Genomic DNA, 19032 nt, shown 5'->3' with positions numbered 1-19032 from the left:
TCCTTGCCTCGGAATACATATCGAATACAGATGCATCCCCTACACATCTGAAGTAACGGGCAGCTACTTGAGGTCTGTTTATATAAGCCTCCCCACAGGAGTGGAGATATTTGTCCTCAGCAAAGCTCAATGGTCTGTGGCAATTAAAGATATGTACGTCTAATGGTCCTGTTTTCAACAGGCTGTTGGTGATGCTGGTGTCTGAGGTTACCAATTTGCCACTTAATAATTGTTGCTTAAATATTTGTTTGGGGTGGAGAGCAACCTCCACCAGCTGCTGCGTGGACTAACAAAGAGGCCTCATCAAGGAACTGAATGGGACAGCCTTCTGATTAGAATGACATCTTTAGAACGGAATAATTTCCATTTCTGTTATTATTTTTTAACATGACGTTAGCTAGAGAGTGGAAATGTTCTAGAGGAAAACAGTTGAGAAGCTTCTGCTTCTGCAGTCTGTGCAGAGCAAACATGTTTCGGAGAAATGTCTCCTGAATACGCCCGAGCCCCCGTACTCACACTTCCTCCAAAAGCAAGAGATAACTTACGGAGTCCTTGCTTTGAATTGCCCAGGCAAGAAAACCTTTTAAAATAATTGTTTTTAAAAACGATTACCAAAAATACTGATTATTTCATCCCTGTAAGTGGTAAACAGTGATCATCAAAAACCAACTCCCATCTTCCTGTCTAGAAAAAGATGTAGTTCCAGGAAGGTAGAAAATGCCGTCTCGTATAGATCTATTATACACCTCTCTTTCCAGGTTCTGGTCTTGCATAAATCTCTTGCCTGAACTCTAAGTTCCAGATTGGATATGTAATTTTTTTACTCCCAAGATTTTGGGTTGTTTTGGCCAGGTTTGTTTGTTGATACTCTTCAGTCCACCAAGAGGAGACTGCGTGTTTCTTTACCCTCCTTTTCCTTTCAGTAGAAAAGTTGGGTTGTGCAACTTTAGGTATGGGGAAGCAGATAATAAAATAGGGCCCCAAAGTACAAATCAACAGATGGATGAGCGTGTCACTGTGAAGGATCCTGGAGTCAATCAGACATCCTATTCCATGGAATCAGTGACATCGGATGCAAAGGGAACTAGCTAAGAATGAAGAGGCCTGGGATTCCAATCCCAGACGTCCTTCCTTGGGCACACTCTGTTCTCGAGCACCTCCACACCTTGTCTTCTGGCTCCTGTCCCTTTGGAATGGCTTGCATTTCTGGCATGCCTATCTTCTCTGCTTCTCTCCTGCTCATTCCAGGCCCGGGCCAAGGGCCACCTCTTGTGAGGAGACCTGCCCAGTCCTTTCCATCAGCCCTGAGCTCCTCTTTCTCTGTATTCTCGTGGCTGGCTACTTTATTTGCATGTGCACACTCCGTAATCCCTCATCCATCTGGTTCCTATCTGCGTCTCCGGTGCCTTGTCCCCGCACCTACCCCTTCAACCCACTCTCTCAACCCACCCACATATTTTTGGCTCCTCTCTATCTCTGGTTTTTCCTCCACCCTATAAATTTGCACAGAGCTCTTCCATCCTGAAATGTCCTATTGGAGCTACCTCCCCTCTGGTTCCTAGCCTGTGTGTGTGGCCTTCCAAACCCAGGTCTCTTGAAAGAGAAATGAATCTGCACTGTTTTCACATCCTACCTTCCTATTACTCGGTCCTCTACTGCCTTGCCTCTGTCCTTCGTGCTCCACTAAAACTGCTCTGGTAAAGGTAATCAATGACTTACTAATTGTCAAAATGGACCCCCTATTGAATACTTATATATTGGCTCTCTCTGTGTACTGAGATCACGATTTCTTGTTTAGGGGAGCCCCTGGGTGGCTCAGTGGTTGAGCGTCTGCCTTTGGCTCAAGGCGTGATCCTGGGGTCCTTGGATCAAGTCCCGCATCAGGCTCCCCACAGGGAGCCTGCTTCTCCCTCTGCCTATATCTCTGCCTCTCTCTGTGTCTCTCATGAATAAATAAATAAAATCTTTAAAAACCAACAACAACAACAAAAAAAACAGTTTCTTATTTAGGGAAACGGACTCTAGGTTTTCCCAAAATGTGTTCTGAGGAAACTTGGTTATGAGACATGTGAATAGGTTTTATGTAAAATGAAGAGTTCTGTGGTCAGATAGTTTCAGAAGGCTCTCTCTATATAATCCTCTTTAAAGATTCATGCTACAAATTAGCAGGGCATTTTTACTTTAATCTGTAAAGCTTATCTTAGATAAAACTAGGAATATCCTCTGAGAAATGCTGCCCTTTAAACCATATTCCCCATCACCGTTCTCTCCTGATTCTCTGATTTCTCTGGCTGTTCTCCTAATTCTCCTCTCTTTCTGTCTGTCTCTCTGTCTCTCTGTCTCTTTCTCTCCTTTGTATTTCCCAGGGTTCTGCTTTAACCCACTAATCTTCTTTCTATATATTCTCTCCTTGGGCGAGCTTATCCTCTGTGGTTCAACGTATCTCCTGAATATCCACGATTCCCTGCTTAGGTCTCCACTTCTGAACTTCCCATTTACTTGAGACTCTATATCCAGTTTTCTACCATACATCTCCCCTGGATGATCCTCAAGCAATTCCGATCTAACATGTCTCCAATTGATGTGATTATTTCCACTCCCACCCACCCCTCATTTTGCCCTGTTTTTGTTTCTGACTACAGGTAAAAACTAGTGGCACCCATTGAATCACCCTTAACATGGAACACAGTTGATTTTGCCTGTGGCTTCACTCCAGATTCAGTCACAACAGGATGGTCATGTGATGGAAGGCTATGAACGGAGGATGGAGAGTTTCTTTAGTAGCAAGGAATACAGGAACCTAGGGAGATGACTAGACAAAGCAAAAGATAACAATATGCTCCCAGATGGGGTATGACTTCTGGGGGCCCCAGGTCTCCATACCACGCCATCTCAGCAGAGTCCACATTCCACTGAGTCTAAGAACTTTCGCCTGTGACATTTTGAAAGGGCATTACACCCTGGCACCCACCCACACTGGGCTCTTCTAGAGACCATGCCCATAAGCCTGCCCACTCACCATGTGGATGAGGCATGGCTTGAGTGGGAAGATCAGTCACCGGCTCTTTAAAGACAATCTTGATAGAAAATTTATGGCAGATTGACCCAGGTTCCCTTCTTGAGTCCCTGGGTCCCACTGCCTTTCTGGTTTGGGCTTTCACTGGACAACTGCATTCTTGGTGCCTTCCATATACATTGTTGTTATTACCTTCTATTTAGACGTGCAGCGATTGTAGGGCAGTGTCCGTAAATGGAACGTCGTGGACGTAGGATTAGCTACACCTGTGTTTAAATCCTATTCTCCTTTTTCGGCTCCTATGGCTTTGGACAGAGCTGTTGGAAGTCTCTGTAAACTGGGTATAAAAATATCTACCTCACAGAGGAGCCATGAGGATTGAATGAGATAATTCACATCAAGTGCCAAGCACATGGTGGCCATTCAATAAATGGCAGTTACTATCACATACTACATTGGATTCGTCTTTGCCTCATGGACTGGGTCTCCTACATCCATCCTTTCACCAATACTGGAAGCCTATATATATAAATTATGTAGCTCACAATTCCACCGAAGGATTCTCATCCCAATTAAAAGTTTTCACACAATTTCCTCCCTAAGTGCTGGGAAGGTGTTAAGAGACAGTAAAGCCTGAAACTCAATATTTAGATAAATAAAAAGTACAAGGTATTTAGAGTCTCCATAAGATAAACCGGATTTGGGTTATAAAGCCTTATTGGAGTCTCTCACATAATAAAAATCTATGAAATATAATTGATCAAACTCAAGGAGATGAGGAGTCATACAGACCCTTCTGAGATTTGAACTTAAGGTTTTAAACAGCCTACGCATAGCAAACCTGAAGCTTAGTGCATTAAGCTATGCCCGCTGGCTATGGGATTATATACAGCAATTTACTATTAGTGAAAGGAGAAGAACTGCCTGCTGTATTTCTCTTTTCCCTGGTCCCATCTCTCAACTATGGTGTACGTAAGTTGAGTAGACCATCTTAAAGAAACCTTGGTCCCGCCTGGTCAAATTCTCATGGACCGAGACTGAAATTAATTTTCAGTTTACAATGTAGAGTTGAGCTTCGGTTTTTACCACAAAGGCAAAGCACAGAGTAATTCTTCAGTTTCCGCCTCAAAAATATATCTTCCCATATTGGCAACACACCGTTCAGATCTTTATCTGAAAATGAGGGTTGGCCACTTGTTGCAATTAACAGTGGGTGGAGGGTAGAAAAGAAAGCCAGCAGTTTCTAGTGCTCACGAGTAGTAAAACATGGAGCACTAAGTAGACGCTCTCCTCTCTTCTCCCTGTGTGACTTGGGGTACTTTTTATTTAAATGGTTTATTTTCCCCAATGAAAAGATCCAGAGGTCAGAAACTGGAAGGCCTTAATTTCTAAAGCCGGGTCCACAAATTGACCATTCGGTTCCAGTGTTCCTTAGTTGTAGGATGGGAACAACATCTTAGATGAGAGATCTTAGACGATAGAGATCTTAGATGTGACTCTGTTATCCTGAGAAATGTTTGTAAGTGATTGACAAAGACCAATCTGATTATCATTTTAAAGTGACATTTTCAGCAATTGCACTGCTGGGGATTTATCCCAAAGATACAGATGCAATGGAACGCCGGGACACCTGCACCCCGATGTTTATAGCAGCAATGTCCACAATAGCCAAACTGTGGAAGGAGCCTCGGTGTCCATCGAAAGATGAATGGATAAAGAAGCTGTGGTTTATGTATACAATGGAATATTCCTCAGCCATTAGAAACGACAAATACCCACCATTTGCTTCAACATGGATGGAACTGGAGGGTATTAAGCTGAGTGAGATAAGTCAATCGGAGAAGGACAAACATTATATGGTCTCATCCATTTGGGGGAATATAAATAATAGTGAAAGGGAATAGAAGGGAAGGGAGAAGAAATGGGTAGGAAATATCAGAAAGGGAGACAGAACATAAAGACTCCTAACTCTAGGAAACGAACTAGGGGTGGTGGAAGGGGAGGAGGGCGGGGGGTGACTGGGTGATGGGCACTGAGAGGGGCACTTGATGGGATGAGCACTGGGTGTTATTCTGTATGTTGGTAAATCGGACACCAATAAAAATAAATTTATTATAAAAAAATAAATAAATAAAGTGACATTTTCGCAGGCCTCCTAAACACTCAACAATACCAAATGTACATTTTGCACAGATCATGGGAAGCAGGCCCTTTCACTGTTGTTTTGCAGATAAAAAAGAGTGGGCTTGGGTATTGCCGTCCGGGTGACACAGCTGGTAAGTCACTGAGCCCAGTCCGGGACATGGGTCTTCTGACTCTTCTGAGCATCACGGGCTGTGCTGCAGACTCAGTTTGTATCTGCATTTATCTTTGTGAAGTGAACTTAGTGTCTTAGCTCACGTCAGGCTTGGTGAGTCTTCTTGCTTGGAGCTGTTTTACCCTGCACCCTTCTCACGTCTTTAGTTTCAGGGAGGAGAACTTGAAATCACCTTTAATTTAGTTCCCTTTGACTTTTATCTCCTTTTCTGGGCTCAGGACCTGGTTCCACTTTCTAGTGTCAGGTTCCTGATTGGTCAGATGACACGGTGCCCCCGGCAGGGCTTTGGAGATTGCAGAGCACCTGTGGCTACGAGAATTGGTGATCATCAGCATGATGGCTAACCTTGCAGTTCCAACCACAGTTGCATATCCATTTCCATTGACTGTCACATTCCCTCCTGCCTTTTATGATCTGAACGTTTGAGATTTCCCCTATCTTCCCTTGAGGGAACTCAAAATGCTTCTCGTTTACAACCCTGGGGCCCTCTCTGGGCCCCATCCTGTATGTCAGGCCTCATCATTCACTGCGCATCTTCCAGGTAACTGTTCCTCTATCTGCACTGCTCAGCCGTAGTCTTCTCTGCTGTTCCCATCACTGAGTTATTTTTAAGTGCAGATTCCACCTACATATCTGTGTCCCAGAAAGATATTCCGGCACCTAGAAAGTTCCTGCTGGTTAATTTTCTTCTGTCAGGAGCATTGCCCTGATTTGGGCCAACTCTTGACAGCCTCCCACGGGCAAACACCTGCAGAAACCTGCCGGTAGCCACAGGTGGATTCCGGGCCCTGCGCAGTGTCTAACGCTCCTTTCTGAAGTCGAAGTGAGGACAGAAACTCATTGGTTCTTCCCCAAACTGTTGTGGAGAAGAGGGGAGCTTCAGCTCCCCACAAGTCATTTTGTTATTCAGAGGGAACAGCAGGAGCCCAGAACATCTGTTGTTTCAGAGGCGTTTACACAGACACTTAGTGATGCATCAGGTCCGATGGTGTTCGCGTGGTATTTCCAGATACTCTATCAGCAAGGAGTATTTTTAGTCTCTGGGGAATATTGTACATGGTAGACTCATCGTTGACATCTGGCTGGTTCATATGCAGCCACGGAGATCTTTCAAAACAAAACTGTTGCAAAGGATAGTTAAACCCAGAATGTCACTTGGGAATAAAATGTTCCCTTCTCCGACTGTCTTTCCTGGTGTGAAATGTACAAATTTTAAAGATTAGGAGTGAGTCGCTTTAGAGACTCTGAAGCACAGAAATGGAAAGAAAGCATTTTTCTGAATGTCATCCCCTTGCGAAATTATGGGGTGGGGGGAGATTTTGCAGGTTTTTTTTTTTTTTTTAAAGGGAAGCAGAAGAATTTTGTACATTGTATTGTCTTCACTGGGCTTATTATTCAGGTACATCGTTGTCTACTTGGCAGTTCACTGCTGTGTTCCCTGGAATTGGACTCAGCTCAAATCCCACCTCCACCACTTCATAGCTACATGGCCGTGAGCACAACGGCTGACTCCTTGGGGCTCGGGTTCTTGCTCCATAAAACGGGGCTGTTGGTGGTCCCTAACTCCCAGGATTATTGTCAAGAATAAGTGTCTTCCCTACAAAGAGTTAAAGCCAGTGCCCAGTACGGTGAATGCGCTCAATAAATGTTGCTATTTTAGCTGCTATTTTTGCTATTACATGGAAGTGAAAGTACTAAAGAAGGTGGAAGGGTTCTTTCTTTCAGAGAAAGGTGGTACATTAGATGATTCTTTTCTTGAAGTTGATCATAGATTTACAAAAACGTTTCTGTGAAATCATCATACTTGACTCATATCGAAATTACATGACTCAAAAATCAAAACAAAACAACTGCTCTCAAAACATTTCCAGACTTCCCAAGACACTGGTTTTACACCACTGTTCAGTTATTCAGAAACTGAATATCTAATTTTAGCCTAATGCTTGGCAAAAACCCTTCTCTGTCGTCCTTTAACGATTTCACGACCGCCTCACGGTTCTGATCATTTGAGTCTCTGGGGAAAAACAATCAAATGTTAATCAGACATGATCTGCTTCTTTTTAAAAAGCTGTGTTAAAAAGTAGGTTCACTCAAGATTTTCCTGTTTATATTTATGTTTTTGTCAATGACCTCGATCAGTGGGCAAATTAAGAAGGCAAGACCGGAAGCGTTCTGTGTAACCCTTGGGTCTCTGATGCGGTTTATGTGTTTTCAAGACATAAAGGCATAGGAGAATGGCAGCTACAAGTTGACCAGCGTCCAGAATAATTGACTGAATTAGAACTCAAAATTGTACCATACGTGCCAAGAATGCAATAGCAACAATTTGGAATATTATAGTAGCTTATGAATGGGGTATCAGAGCCACATCTACCAATTGTCTAGGAAGCAGGGGGCAGGAAGCAATTGGCCAGACTCAACAGCTACTGATTATGTTGTAGGCTATTACCCTGAGCCTGCAAACGGAATTTGAAGAGAGGAGAACAAGTTATGAAAATAGGAAGAGACAGTTGTAAAGCCTGGTGTCCAAGCAATATCAGTCATACTAATGCATATGAGAAAATTAACAAAAATATTCATGAGCAAGGAGGATCTTATATAAGCATATTGCGTGCCTTTTGAGAAGTTGGGAACCAGTTTTGGCTCCTTGGCAGGACCTCATAGCCCATTTCTAGGATTCTAGGCTTCTTGTTACAAAAACCCTAGAAACTGTATTCCAACTTTCAAGGTCTAGTCAGTTCTCCTCACTTGAAGTTCTTCTATTCACTCTCTGGCCCCAGGTGTGGCCAGCATTTTCCAGGAGAAAACACCATTGAGACACAGAAGCCTGAGAGCAAGGGAAGTCTGAGGTGGGATGTGCCGGGGGTCCCTCCCGCGTACCCTCCTTTATTCTCTCGGTTCCAGGCACGAGCCTCCCAACTGGCCAGATAAGGTGAGGCCCAGAAAGTCACTGATCAGCAGACTTCAGATTGTAAATCCAAGAAAGCATGATGGCAGGGCATTGTGGGCATCGCTTAAATAATCAGTAATGATAATGACAATTATAATAAAAATCACATCAGATTATAACTTTACAATTGGCAGAGTGCTGCCGCTAAAGAGCAAATCAAACTTTATGATGCTTGTAAGAGCAGCACGACATGGGAATATATTTGGCAAAACTTGGGAATCAGGGGGAAATAGAGAATCGACAATGATAAAGTGAAGGAGGCACATTCTATAATTGCAAGGGTTTTAGTAACTGTCTCCAGGTCCTTTTTGATAAAAAGAGATTTTGTTGTTGTTACCATGGTGGTTTTAGGAAAACCAGTGCACCTTTTTAGAGGGAATGTTGACAGCACTTGTAGAGGCAAAACGAAAGGTGGTAAAGAAGGCAGTGGTCGGTCAACATGAGGCAAACCGGGATTCTAGGCCCCATAATGCAGTGAAAAGATACCGGACTCTTATTTTTCCTGATAAATTGCTCAAAAACAGAAGAAAGAGAGAAAAATGCAAGGAGAGTAAGAAAGAGAAATAGCGGTAGCCTCAAATGTCAGAGAACAGTAGCAACAGAGGGGCAATCACAGATTACAGCTGACCGAGGTCTAAGAGTACAATGCAGGATTGTTAACTGCGGGCGCAGTGTTGTACAGCAGACCTCTAGAAGTTTCTCTTCTTGCATCACTGAAACTTCATGCCCTTTGATTAGCAATTAGCCATTTCCTCCTCCCCTCATCCCTGGCAACCACCATTTCAGTCTCCTTGTATGTGTTTAACTATTTTAGAGACCTCATGTAAATGGAGTTACGCAGTATCCATCCTTCTGTGGCTGGTTTATCTCCCTTAGCATAGTGGCCTCAAAGTTCATCTATGTTGTCGAATACTGCAGGGTTCTTCTTTTGAGGGTGAATAATATCCCACCGTGTGTGTGTGTGTGTGTGTGTGTATGTATGCACATTTTCTTTTTCCACTCATCTGTCAGTGGACACTTTGGTTATTTCCACATCTTGGCTGTTGTGAATAATGCTGCAGTGAATATGAAGGGTCACATGTTTTAAGATTCAGAATGAGTACACAGGAGGGGGATTGCTGGATCGTATGCTAGTTTTATTTTTCATCTTTTGAGGAACCTCCTTACTGCTTTCCATAGCAGCCGTGCATTTTTGTCTTCTCACCTGTTGTACAGAAGGCTTCCAGTTTTTCCACATCCTTGCCATCATTTGCTGTCTTTTTTAAAATATGTAACAGCCACCCGAAAAAGTGTGAGGTGATAACTTATTGTGGTTTTGATTTGCATTTCTCTGATGATTAGTGTCATTGAGCAAATTTTTTCTATACCTGTTGGCCATCTGTACGTCATCTTTGGAGAAATGCCTATTCACGTCATTAGCCCATTTTTAAATCTAGTTGTTAGTTTTTTTTGCCATTGAGTTGTAGGAGTTTTGTTGTTGTTTTGTTTTGAGAGAGAGTGTGTGAGTGGGGTCAGGAAGGAGAGGAAGAGAGAGAACCTTCAGCAGGCTCCACACCTAATGAGGAGTCTGGCATGGGGCTCGATTTCACAACCCTGAGATCGTGACCTGAGCCCAAAACAAGGGTCGGACATTTAACCAACTGAGCCACTCAGGCACCCTGAGTTGTAGAAGGCTTTTTTTGTATTTCGGAAATTAGCTCCTTATCAGATATATGATTTGCAAATATCTCCTCCCATTCCATAGGTTGCTTTTTCACTCTGTGGTTTCCTTGGCTACGTGGAAGTTTTTGGACTTTTGTCTTACACCACACATGAGTCAATAATTCAAAATGAATTAAAGACAAACATAGGGCCTTAAATGGTGAAACTCCTAGAAGAAAATGGGTGGGGGGGGGTTGTGTGACATCAGCCTTAGCAATGATTTCACAGATTTGACACCAAAAGTACAGGCAACAAACACAAGAACAGACATGTGAGACGATGTCAAGTTTTGGTTCGGTTTTATTTTCTACCATTCCCAGTGTTTGTGCTGGTGCTCTGTTTTGTTGTGCATTAGGTTTCTCTTCCCAAATCATAGAGTTTTATCTTTACAGATGGGCCTGTTTATTTAAAAGAAGCTGTGTCTTTTTCTCCCTTCTCTCCCCAAATGGTATCCATCTTATTTTACAGAGAATATTATCTTCAAAGCCCTTCTTGGATCTGAGACACTGGTACATCTCTATTTTCGCTGTGTGTTACAAAGCCCGCATTCTCTGCAGCCTAGCCCTCTCATTTACCACGCCGTACTCAGCAAATCTGCTCGGTTGTGCTGGCCGTCTTGCTGGTTCTCAACACCACCAACTGGGTCCTGCCTCAGGAGCCAGCGCTTGCTCTTTCCGTGACTGGGCTGCTTTTCTGATGGCTCATGTGCTCTCCTTTCTCCCTCTCTCTCTTAGACACTTGTTATTCAAGTCTGGTCTGATATCACCCGCTCAAAAAGGCCTTCTTTCCCCTCCTCCCCCCACTCAACACAGCATTTATTGCATCTTTAAGATGTCACAAATAAATCTGAAAAATCATCTGGCATCTTGCTGTTTCTGTAGCTGGACAAGTTAGATCTTATTCATCAGCCTGCTGAACTATTCCTGTTCAGAAACATAGATACCACCCCCAATTTTTCTGATACCCTTGTTTTTAACTCTTGTGGCTTGCTGAGTCAAAGCAGCTGAGCTTGATACAAGTTCAATGTCATTTCCTTCAAGAATTAACTCCTCTTTCTGGGCTTGAGATACTGAGGAAGCAACACCTGGCCTGATCCGAACCCTGCGGATGTATTTTTCAAGCAAGAAATCCTGGGTTTCAACAAGAGAACCATTCTCCCTAATAACAACGTTGATGGGAAAGTGAGCATACACAGACCTCATCCCGTAATGGAAGCCCAGGGTAATGCCCTTGACTATGTTCTGTACAGGACTACAGATAGAAAAGAACTGGCTACTGTTTGCACTGTCTCCCCACCATTTGTCAACTCAGAGCCTCTTCTTTTTCTTTCCAAGGATACTGAGTTCTACACTGATGTGATTGAAGTCACTCTGCAGGGTTTCCCGGGGGCCTTTCACAATAACAATGCATCCCTTCAGAGTGATGTTGAAATTTTCTGGAATGTTGATGGTCTGATTGCTGAGAATCGTCCTCCTTCTTGCAGTAGATATGGCAAAAAGCAGAAAAGCCTTCTTTATCAACATATATAAAGTATCCCTTAATCCCCCAGCCCCCTCTCCTCACCTTTCACTTCTTTTTTCTTTATTATTTTTTCTTTATTTATTTATTTATGATAGTCAGAGAGAGAGAGAGAGAGGCAGAGACATAGGCAGAGGGAGAAGCAGGCTCCATGCACCGGGAGCCCGACATGGGATTCGATCCCGGGACTCCAGGATCGCGCCCTGGGCCAAAAAGCAGGCGCTAAACCACTGCACCACCCAGGGATCCCTCTTTTTTCTTTTTTTAAAATTTTAATTCCACTACTCACTACTTGTCCTGGGATCACATGTTAATTTGTGCGTATCTACACGTAGGCTTTTATAATGAAGATTGTCTCAAAATCCTGAACTACTAGCCCATGGGGGCTATGGGTTAGTGGCCCATCAGGGTCCTCATGCCTTCCTGACAAGTCAACTGAATTCCCAGAGCTGGTATATATCAGCTGCTCAATAAATATTATTAAATAAATAAATGAATGAATGTTTCCTAATTCTCTCATACCTTTCTTCTCATTTGGTTTCCACTTCATTATATAGACTTCTATAAAAATCTGTAATAAAAGATACTTTCTCTTTAGTCAGTGCAGATATTAGAATGATCTGCTTTGTTGAAAGGCTGAATGGAGTATGAACTCACTACGCTGGGCTCACCTGTCAAAGCATTTATTGGCTTTTACCATCCACTTAGCAGTACTCTCTTGCTGCATTTTGAGAGTACTAAAAAATAATAGCCAGAAGAAGAAGGATACGTGTAGTCTGATAGTTGGGCAGTCAGCGTCTACAGTAATTTGCACAAGTTAGTAAGTACTCCACAGGTTGGCATCTCTATTTTTAGAACACTGAGTTTCTACTCCTGCTTTATAAACAAAAAAATATATATGCATCATAGTCTATTGTCCATGGGTGCATTATTTTCACTGAGACTCTTAGAAAACGTAAGTATTTTGAGCAGCGCTGGCCACAGCTACTCCCCCTTTTTAGGGCTTCACTGATTTTATTGCATTTTGCACTCACCTTTTCCTGCTGAGATAGCATAGAAATAATAATAGCTAACGTTTTTGTGCACTTTCTATGTGCGAGGCATTGCGCCAAGCCCTACTCATGCATTTCCTCATTTAATCCTCTCTACTCTATTAAGCAGGTAAAATTATATTATTCTCATCTTAGGACTGAGAAAACTGAGACTTAACAGCAGCTACACAGTTCCTCAGGATTTAAACCTTGGCCTGTCACATTTTCAAGCCCCTGCTCCTGACTGCTTTGTGGACCATCTCTTCCACTTACTGGCACACTGGCCCTCAAAATTTTATGCACTTGGATCACACAGAAATCATCGAGAGAGGGGTAGGATGACCCAGAACCCTCCAAATGCATGCCCCTAATGTTATATTTCTCAAGTGACAAAACCAGCTCCCAAACTAATAGGAAATATATGAACCTGACTGTCTTGGGGGGAGGGAGGGTGCAGACTTGAGGTTAATCTAGCAACATCTGGGTTGCTGGAAGAAATGGCAAAATAGAACCCAGTCCTGCCAGGCTGACAGCCTCAAAGAAAGGGAGGGAGGCCAGAGTATGTAGCAGTGAGGTCCAGGAAAGTGCTCCTCCTCGGATCAGAGGATGTTAAGAAAGTATACCTAACACCTTCTTATTACCTTGTACTTTCAGCTTTGATCTGAAGGGAAGAAGTTGGTTCCGTCTCCAGACCAGATTCATTTTATGACCTGAGGCATATTCATTCAGGCAGCTGGAGTATTACATTTTCCCCGCAGCTATTTTAAAGCTAATTAATGTATCAAGCACTTTCCAGTTTTCCCATTCTTGTTCGTAACTACCCCCAAATCTTCAATTTCTAAAACGGTTTTGCTTTTGAAGTTACTTTCATTTCTTTGGGCCTACCAGAGCTTTCCTCAATTTTTTTTTTCATGGTGGAAATTTTATGGGAATACTGTGCTTCTCCATTTACACATTTAAATGGTCAAAAAGTATGTTGCCGGAGTTATAGGCTGAAGAAGTCCCTTACCCCAGCAGTTCTGCTATAGGAACAGGGTTATTAACCCCTCACTGACCCGAAGGCTGCATCTTAACCCGACAGGTTGGCTGAGGTACTGATTATCTCCAGGTTTTCAGAAGATAAATTCAGACATATAGACTCATACAAGATGAGAATATTCAATAAAATTAGTGATACACTTGAATGATGTACTTTACACATTTTTTACTTTACTACCACCCATTCCCACATATGCACACGTCATAGTGAAATCAACTAAGGGTGTTTGGGGGGGAGGGTCTTCATAAGTGATATGTACCTAAGTTGACACTTCCTCCCTGACCGAACAGTGTACTTGAAGAGCAAACACATATATAGCACAACCGTTCCCCTGCACTCGGAAACCCAATCTACAATTTTTATTGTCTATAAATGCCCAATGCTCTGCTAGGTGCTATTGAAGATACATATTTTTTAATGTAGGCTTTGAACCTTGCCCTCAGTGATTTAAAAACCAGGCTTTCAATTTGCATGTAACCTCTGTGTTCAGTTACTGAGAGTGGAGCATGGAAGTCTCCTCTATGGGAGTTGGCTGATTTTTTTTTAAGACCTCAGGGATCGAGAGATCATGATAAGGAATAATAACACTTATGAAGTGTCTATTACATGACGGGCCCTTGGCATCTCTTCAATTATTTTATCTTTGCAATGTGCAAGTAAGGTTTGCATCAACCCTGCCTTACAGATGGGGAGGTGGGAAGCTTGTTCAAGGAACCACAGAGAGTCATTGAGTCGGAATTGGACTCTTGGCTCTGTCTTACTCTAAAATCCATCTTCTTTAAAGCACACTTGACATCTGACCATAAAATATAAAATTAAATAAAGTTTGGATAACTGCTTAATATGATCAATGTAGGCGGCCAAATAAACTAGAATCTAAAATAGGTATTTTGCTTTGACTAATTTGGCTTATTTAACCATCTTACAGTTACAAGTTAATTGTAAAGTCTCTAAATTACTTTAGGTTATGTGGACATAAGCCTGATGCTGTTTTATTCTGACTCTAATTATATTTAATTTCATATTCCTAATAGCTCTTGTCTAACGGGTGTCCTAGAGGATAGGGAAAGGTATATTTTCAGCTTGCCCTCGGTTGTGTATGTTCAGTAATCCTTAGAACAGGACATGTGTCCTCCTCTAAAGACACTCCATTCAGAAAAGTCAGGCTTACAGATACATTAGGAAATGATTTGCTCACAAAACAACTCTTCTCTCTTAAAGGGATTCACCACAAATTTTGTTTAATCAGTCAGACTCTCTAGTATATTTAATATTGTATTTTAATAAATGAATGTCGATGACACTTCCTTTAAGAAATATTTCTGTTGTGTTAAGTGGGGCACGTCTGTCCCTAGAATTGATCAAATGTTTGTCCTTACGTAGAGCACAAGATACTCTTTTCATGTGATCTCATTCATTCTTGTAATAATTTTCACAGCAAACAGGGACAAATGCAGAGATGAAGAGAGCCAGGGGTGTGAGTGTGTTCACCCAAGTTTATTCCAACGACCAACATTGCAAACCTTATGAAACTTTGGGAGGAAATGTAGTAATATGTTGCCCCCACTCCTTCCCCATCTCCCAAAGAAGCATTTGGGAATTAGGTAAAATTTATTCTATATATAACACATATGAAGATGTTTAAACTGTAATTGCGATTTGAAGGAAATGTTCTTCCAGTGGAACGAAGATTGACCTACTCAGGAATATTAAAATGTACAGGGGTTCACATTTTTGTGATAGCATTTTATCATTTTGAAGACTTATTCTTAATAGACCCCCACATTACATTTCAGTAAAGTGGTTTCATTTTCTTTAACAACCATTAATAGCTATTAGAGGTAAAAAAAAAAATAAGGCTTTATATAGATCATTAAAGTACACTTAAGTAATATGTAATTGACAATTAAATCAGCATGGCAATGCATTATCATAAGTTTGATAGATCTGCCTTTTCTAAAGTACCTAGAAGAAAGGGCCCTTTGTAAGACGCCCCACTACAGACTATTCTTGCTCTTTAATTGATCACAAAGAATACATTGTGTTCTTGGTACATGTATGTATGTGCTCGGTAATCATCTTTATACAAGTTTGCTTTTGTGAGGATTTTGATGCAGTGTGTGGGAGCTGAGTTCATGCTAGAAATAGTGTTCTTGGCAAGATTTGGAATTAGCAGCAGCCACCTCTAACCCTGACTCTTTTGTTATCATAATATGTAAAATAGTTGGAGCTTTCTTTCCACTCTGAAAGCCCAGCATCCCCATTCTCTTTCCTTCAACGTTCCTTCACCACTCTGAAGGCATAAATGTGTGGTCATGAGGCTGGGTCCCGGTGCTACCAAATGATAGCCACACTGATGATGTGTGCCCCTCTTTCTGGGCAGCCAACGGGCATTGACCTTATCCTATCAAGCCATAGAAGAAGCATGTGGGCCATGTTTGGGAAATTAGGACTCTTACCACCCACACCACCCCCAGGAAATATGTGGACGTACCATCCAGAAATTCTGGTTAACACAGTTTATACACTGATATCGAAATATAAACACATAACTGCATTCGAGAGGGAATTCTAATCATTCCCATATTTTTCCCCAGGTGAACCTTCTAAAAACTTTAATTGATTAAGTCCCACTTTTCTTCATTTCCTTATACCTATAGCAACAATGGAATTTAGTGTCAACTTGAAGAAATATAGAATATATTCTCTGTATTTCAAGCTATGAAGAAGGGAACAAATTCAAAAGATTAATTTCCATCTAATTTGCCAGACTCTGAGATAGGTTAACGTACCGATAGAGTTCCACCCACCCCCCCCCCCACTATCTTATTTAGGTATTTCATAATCTGGACATAGTCAAGTTTAATGTGAGTCTGATTAATCTTGGAAAGATTTATCTGCCTTACTACATATTCCTACTATTATTTAATTTATGGGTTTTATGGGATTTTATGTGAGATAAATGTATCACATTAAAAGTGAAAAAGCATGATGGGTGATTTTTAAGTAGTTTTAAAAATATTGAGATTAGTTACATATTGATACCCAATTAGCAGAAATTAATATTTTAATTTACCTAGGAAGGAGAAAGGAGTCTCCTATAATCAGAGTGAGTTTCTTTATGCTGTAGTATAGTTCTATGCACATGACAACTTCTGGGTGATTTTTTAAAAATTAAGTGAATTAATGAATTCAAGGAGTTTAAATCACACTGAACGTGACTAGGGCACAGCTGTACTGGGCGATTCAGCTGAACTCTCCATTCCTACCTCACTGCAGCCTGGCCAGTCTGGCTGGAAGGAACATGTGAGATAGGTTCGCAGCCAGAACCCCAGGGGCCATGCATTCCTGGTGCCATATATGAAGGGTCCATATGAGATTATTAAAGAGAGGCACTGCCCTCACAGAAGGGCCCCTGTCCTGAGGACTTTCAGCAGTAGTAGGAAGGCACAAATCCAAGGGATAACTGATGAATATGTCAAGAGAATGCTGTGGAACTGTATAAATTGCTTATTTTATGGGAAGAAGCTGAAAGTCACTGATTTTCTGAGCGTCGGCCATGGACAGACTTCTTGGCAAAGGTGATCTTTAATTTTCCAATCCCGCCATCTCAATTTGATTCTACTACTTGAAACACATTTCATGGTATTAATGAAAGAAATTAAGATTGGCAAGACTATGGAGACTCCTGACTGCAGAAACCAGGCAGCAGGGTGGCCGGTAACTTTAATGCCTCTGGTCAGTCGGCAGTGAAAAGATGCTAACACACCTAGTAGTGCCTCAAACCTCACTATTTTTTTTTTTTAAGATTTTATTTGTGTGTTCATGAGAGACACGGGGAGACAGGCAGAGACACAGGCAGAGGAAGAAGCAGGCTCCCTGCGGGCAGCCCAATGCAGGACTCGATCCCAGGACCCCGGGATGACGCCCTGGGCCGAAGGCAGACACTCAACCACTGAGCCACCCAGGCGCCCTGAAACCTCACTAATTCAAAACAGTCTCCGAAAATTGGAGAATTTCCCAAATGTAAACTATATTTATAAATATTGTACTAGGGAGGCCTGGGTGGCTCCGTGGTTGAGCATCTGCCTTGGCCCAGGGTGTGATCCCAGGGACACAGGATTGAGTTCCCCATCGGGCTCCCTGCATGGAGCCTGCTTCTCCCTCTGCCTGTGTCTCTGCCTCTCTCTCTGTGTCTCTCATGAATAAATAAATACAATCTTTAAATAAATAAATATTGTCCTAAACTAAGGCACACATATACTACTTAGCTAAATGAAGTATGTTAAATGAAAACAAATATGTCACAAGAGGGCTATATTAAATGTACTTTCTAAACTTTAAAATGGTAAGTTATGTCATTAAAATATTTTAAATTTGGGGCACCGGGGTGGCTCAGTGGTGCTTCTCCCTCTGCCCGTGTCTCTGTCTCTCTCTCTGTCTCTCACAAATAAATAAATAATATCTTTTAAAAAATTACTTTAATTTAAAAATTTCACCCAAAAAAAATTACAAATTTGGTGGGATTTCTCGTTACAGTGGTGCTTTGACATATGCCCCCTGACATAATTCAAAGGTAGACTACATTAAAAGAATAATCTTCCACAACCGATTGTGTTTGTGCCAAGAATAAAGAGATGTTTTTGTTTTAGAAAATCCATTAATATAATACATCACCTCAGCAGGTCAATAAGAAAGAAAATGATCTTACACAGTAATTGAATTTAAATTAAAAAATATTTTAAGGGGATCCCTGGGTGGCTCAGCGGTTTAGCGCCTGCCTTCGGCCCAGGGCGTGATCCTGGGGTCCTGGGATCGAGTCCCACATCAGGCTCCCTGCGTGGAGCCTACTTCTCCCTCTGCCTTTGTCTCTGCCTCTCTCTCTCTTTCTGTCTCTCAGGAATAAATAAATCTTAAAAAAAAATTTAAGAAGGCACACAATAAAATTAAACCCTAATTCCTAAGGGGGTGGGGCCTCTTAGAAAACTAGGAACTTTTAAAACTTAATAAAAGGTAAGTATTTTAAGCCAATTATTGGATGAGAAATGAGCAAGTTTGCAAATTATCATCATTCATTAAATGATGTTCTGGAAGTTCCGGTCATAGCAATAACATATGGAACTGAAATACTGATATGCTAATTAGAAACAAAGATGAAAAATGTATCATTTTGCACATGGCTTGAATATAAACATGAAAAAACAAGGTGGTCAGTGAAAACCTCTAAGAATTTAAGGAGTTTAATAAAAAATGTTTTAAATAAGCAACTTCACTAAAAATCAGTAGTAACAGATGAGAAAACTTTTTGAAGAAAATATCAAGTCCTCCCTGAGAGAGAAATAAATGAAGATTTTAGTAAATTTAAGAATTAACCAATATTTCCAGGTGGAGAGAGCAAATATTATAAAGATGTTCAATTTTCCCAAATATATCTAAGTTTTCCATTCAAATACCAATTAA

The 19032-nt window shown here is 41.6% G+C and overlaps 1 protein-coding gene and 1 pseudogene across 4 annotated transcripts in view; one reads left to right on the top strand and one right to left on the bottom strand.

Moving 5' to 3' along the window:
• CELF2 (CUGBP Elav-like family member 2) overlaps positions 1-19032 on the top strand; it is an 815728-nt gene that overhangs the window by 457968 nt on the left and 338728 nt on the right. The gene's annotated exons all lie outside the window — the stretch shown is intronic.
• Positions 10283-11514, bottom strand: LOC112658991 (60S ribosomal protein L9-like; annotated as a pseudogene).

The sequence above is a fragment of the Canis lupus genome, chromosome 2 (assembly GCF_003254725.2).
Source record: "Canis lupus dingo isolate Sandy chromosome 2, ASM325472v2, whole genome shotgun sequence".
In the NCBI taxonomy this organism is placed as follows: Eukaryota; Metazoa; Chordata; class Mammalia; order Carnivora; family Canidae; genus Canis; species Canis lupus.
The sequence above is the reverse complement of the archived record's forward strand: the minus strand, read 5'-3'. Positions and strand labels throughout refer to the sequence as shown.